We start from the raw sequence: 5,074 nt of genomic DNA on the forward strand, positions 1-5,074 counted from the left end.
TGAGCATTCAGCCTTGAGAAACTTCCACATGATATAGAACCTCTTAATGATCCGTCAGATGTTGAAACACCGAGCTTGAAATAGTAGGTATTGGACTTTTCACTGAATACGTAGATGGACCTAAGATGTTCCAAAGTTTGCCTCGACCTTGTTTGATGGATGACACATTGTTTCGAAGCTTAGATGGGTATGGCTATCATCGAGATGACTTGGGAGGGATAGCGCATCCATCTTTGACGCCAATGTTTTCTTTTAGAGGTGACATGCCACTCCCACATGCTTGCAAAGAGTGGCATATTGGAATCTATTTAGAAATAACCCATGAATTACTAAAACCAAAACTAGAGAAATTAGAAATTCCAATTGTTGTTAATCTAAAGAAACTAAAGCCATATCTCGCTCACTACTACTTTGATAAAAATGAATATATACCAAAAAAAATTAAAAAAAAATCCAACATAATTAAATATAAGTTTAAGTAGAACCGATTCAATTAACCTAAAGTAGAATTCAAAAAAAACTTTTAAATTATATTTAAAATGAGAATGCAAAATTATTTAATGTTTTATTATTATTTAAATTTAACAATAAAAAACAATTAATATTTTAAATTAATTAATATTTTTAAATATATTTAACTAGTTAAATAAAAAAATATTGATAATAATTAATTAAATTTATTTTTAAATTATAAAATATTTATTAATACATGTTAATATAAATTGAGTCGTTTTAATATTTAAGAATATGAATTTTTTAAAAGGTTATCAATTCAAATTCAAATGAAGTGACAAAATATTAGTTAATGTAATTTTAAAATTAAATTATTATTATTATTAAATTATATATACTAATTAAAAGCAATCATTCTATTAAATTAAACTAATAAATTGCTGCTTCCTTTTATTATATGTACTCATTTAAATGCGAGCATTCTCGTAATAATAAAAAAATTGTGTAATGTGAACTTTTAAATAGATATAAAAATTATTTCAGTAGGATATGTATGAAGCGCAAGGACCACATCGTATTCATGAGTCTACTCTGCAGGGTCAGGGAAAAGGGAAAAATAAAAAACATGGATTAATATCCGTGTAAGTGGATCCACCATCGACATCGAATCAGGGACTAAAGGCATTTCCTTACCGGTCAAAAGATTTTGAACATGTGTGAGTGGTCACTAGGCCCCACTATCCACGTTAGATAATTAAAAAACCGCCTCCCATTTCAACGACAGCTCAGAATGCTTTACCCGGTTGGCTTTAGTCATGGGTTCGACTCCCATGGGCGGAGAAACAGACTTCCTTCGCATCAAAACATGGGTTATATTCTCATTCTAATCAATTCGATTTCCACCAAAGGCTAAACAAGCCTTCATATTCAGCAACGTGAGTTCGATTCTCATATTTTCTAAATCATCAACCAAAAGCATACATAGAGGTCAATATTTTTGGAGAGTCAAAATTTTTATTGTTCAGCTAAGGACTAATTTTCATCAACTCCGTTGTGAAACAGGGCGCTGGAAAAGGCCAAAGGAAGTGTGGGAGGAAAGGGTATGCATTTTTTGTTCTTCCGGAAAAGTGGAAACAGAAAAACATTTCATTTTAGAATGTGAGGCCTTCAAAGACAACAGGGAAAGTTATGCATATACGCTGGCAGCTAGCTCTTGGGATAATCTATTTAACGAGGGGTTTGTCGAGAAGACGGGAGCATTTATTGTGAAGCTTCACAAAAAAAGGGCCGAATACATCAAGCGGATGAAGAAGCAATCTGTCCCATAAGCTATCTTTAGCCTCGTAGACATTAAAATAATTTCTTTCTTCCTTTCTATGCTTAGCGACCCTGCCCAGAGTACGACCCTACTTTCCAATTCTAACGGAAGTTAACTCATAAATACATATTTATTCAAATTTTATTTAATATAAATTTATTTAAATGTGTGAATTCTTTTTTATTTATTCAATTTTAATCAATATTTCACAAAATAAATATATGAGTTCATATATATTTAATTTCCATTATTGCAGTGAAAATCCTACAGCATGACAAATATAACAGCGGAGCTGAATTTCACTAGCACTCAGAGCAATGTATTGATGGAGTTCTATATAAAGGTTTGACATATCGAAACAGGGGAAACGAACAGGAATCTCCACTGCATAAACGGACAGAGATTTGGAAACAGAATAAAAAATCACTGGTTGCAAGTTTAATCTTACATAACGTTAATCTTCCACAACCACAGCTTCGACTTAAAGAAGAAGTCTAACAGATACAAACAAAACCCTGAGCTCCATATAAGTTTTATTTTATTATGGCACTGACAGACCTGAAGACCTGAAGTTCAATTGCACTCGGGGAAAATCCATTGAAGTTCAATTGACCTATATAGAGGTCTGTGGTAGTCAATTAGGAGAAACGGGGATTTCGGCTGCTGAATTTTGGAAAAGAGAATAGAACCAAAGAAAATCCACTCAAGTTCAATAGCTTTATATAGAGGTCTGTGCCATGTGGTAGTCAATTAGGAGAAACAGGGATTTCGGCTACTGAAATTTGGAAAAGAAAATAGAACCAAAGAACACTGGTTTCAGGTTAAGAAACCACCACTTCGACTGAAAAAACATTTTAACTCACCATAAAGAGAATTGAATAGAAATTGATCCAATTAAAAACACGGATCATAAAAAATGTTAAACTATAATTTACTAATGAATCGTGCAGAGAATCGGCGTCAGTGATTTATCAAAGAAGACGTTGAGGGAGTTACAAGATCATCATCAGAGTCAATAATTTTCCCGGGCTCTCTCACCGGGAACGTGGATACCTGGTATTTTTTGGCTAAATTTAAATACCAGGGCATGATCAATCGGACTAGACTAGTGCGGATGCGTTCTTGAATTTCAAGACATCAAAAGCAACCACCCTTTATAACTTCTTGTTTGTCTAGAGAAACTGCAAATCTCTTTGGAGTCTAATGATTCAGACATGCTAAACAATAATTTACTAGAGAATCGCGCAGAGAAACGGAGTCAGTGATTTATCAAAGAAATAACTCTGGACGTTGGGGGAGTTGCAAGATCATCATCAGATTCAATAATTCACTACGACAGCCTAAACGAACTCACATAACTTAAAGATCTCACAAGTGGCCAGACTAAGTGAATGCCAATTTTCCTGGGCTCTGTCATCGGGAACGTGGATACCTAGGTATTTTTTGGCTAAATTTAAATACCAGGGCATCATCAATCGGACTAGTGCGGATGCGTTCTTCAATTTCAAGACATCAAAACCAACCACCCTTTATAACTTCTTGTTTGTCTAGAGAAACTGCAAATATCTATGGAGTCTAATGATTCATAAAGAAACCGCAGAATAAACATTTGGAGTCTAATGATTCATAAAGAAACCACAGAATACACTTATTACTTGATTTCAGAAGCAATTCACATCCTTATACCAAATCTTTATCCCAATTCCTCTACATTAATTTAAACAGAAATTTAAACGCACTGTTGCTTTTTTCAAATTAAACAAAATTTTTACGTCATCACTTAACTACACATTTAAAAGACCTGCTTCATTTTTCAACAATAATTCCGAATCTCACAGGGAATTGATAATTGCAGTGAAATCAAGTATCAGAAAGGTACCTTAGATATTTCTCCAGGGCAGTGGTGCTCACTCATCCTGTGCACACGGACCTTATTCTTCAGAGCATCAGGGTCACTCGGCCCTTTGCACATGGACCTCTCCACGCTATATACTCAAAAACTCACTGAAAGCAATAAATGAACAAACAAAGCACCATAGCTCATAAATTCTGAAAATAATTAATGACCCATTGAGACAGATAGAAAATACAGTTCACAAACAAATCAAATGACAAAATACTACAAATATGCACAAACCCAGAGGTAGTACCTTGCAAATATGGCTCTGTAGCAGTGTTCACTCAGAGCTTTGCATCCAGTGCTCAGTCCTTAAGCTGGAAGCAAAAAATTAAAAACGAACCAACAAAGAATTATCAAATGCAGAAACATTTAGAAATAACAAATAAATTATTTTAAGATATTGTTGTTAATATGAAGAAACTAAACAGTATATCTCCCTCACCTCATTCGTTCATTTTAAATGGAGATTGTGCTGGCCAATTTGTTTCACCCAAATACCTCTGTTTCAGAAATGCTTTCTTCTCTATTCTGCGCTGGCTCGCCCTAAGTGATTAATTTCACACGCAGACAACATATAAAAAAAACAACATATCAACAGACGATAGAAGAACTATACACGGAAAAAAAAGGGAACGCTCCACATATTCAATCATAACACACCACACAGAGGAGATCAAAGAAAAGCAGAGGAAGCAGAATAAACGTTAATTGCACTGGGTAGTAATAGATCAAAGAAAAGCAGAGGACGCAGAATAAACGTTAACTACATTGGATAGTAATATATATATAGACAGCGTCATGCCATCTTTTCCCTCTTGATCTTATCTTTACACAACGGTCATGTTTTAAGAGTTTTTGACCATCAAGATTCTTTAAATTTGAGGTGCCAATTTAAAATGATTTTCTGAAAAAGCTAACCTGGTAAAGGGGGTTCTGGTCTTCGATTTGAACACGGTAGTGCTTTTTGTATTTACTTTTTGCAAAAAATTTCAAAACCTTCGATCAATCACCTCCAGGAAGGAAACCAGTCAGCATTGTATCCACTCCAAAATTTAAATAAGTTCATCAATATCATCTTGTCTTTACTCTCCATTTCCCAAATTCCTATCTTTGGCCTTTTAAACAAAAACATTCAAAAAACTAAAGATAAATAACCTACTCCTCATCTGAGGAGGCTATTTGAAATGTCGCCTTCTCTTCCGGGCTCAGCGTCTTCCTGCAAGAATTTTGCAGCTTCACCCTTGGGCCTGGGAGCTCTCTTCCCTGCTAGAACATTTGCCACTTTATCTCCGACAAAGTCTGCTCAAGTCGGCCCAAGGCAAGATTGTTCCTGTAAGTTTGTGTCTGGATGGTCGCCAGTTCTTTCATAATTTCCCCTCTTCCTGGTTCTGGTTCCTTGTTTC

General features: G+C 34.8%; 1 long non-coding RNA gene across 1 annotated transcript; it reads right to left on the reverse strand.

Moving 5' to 3' along the window:
* Positions 1-3,650: 3,650 nt before the first annotated feature.
* On the reverse strand, positions 3,651-4,236 carry LOC149201652 (uncharacterized). The gene is made up of 3 exons (XR_016253463.1): positions 4,114-4,236; positions 3,922-3,985; positions 3,651-3,775 (listed from the first exon to the last, which is right to left on the reverse strand). It is a non-coding gene; the product is annotated as an uncharacterized LOC149201652 (long non-coding RNA).
* Between the last annotated feature and the right edge of the window lie 838 nt (positions 4,237-5,074).

Source organism: Pinus tabuliformis, chromosome 2_1 (assembly GCF_031772625.1).
Source record: "Pinus tabuliformis cultivar Carrire ecotype Pingquan chromosome 2_1, CPIR1, whole genome shotgun sequence".
Classification (NCBI taxonomy): domain Eukaryota; kingdom Viridiplantae; phylum Streptophyta; class Pinopsida; order Pinales; family Pinaceae; genus Pinus; species Pinus tabuliformis.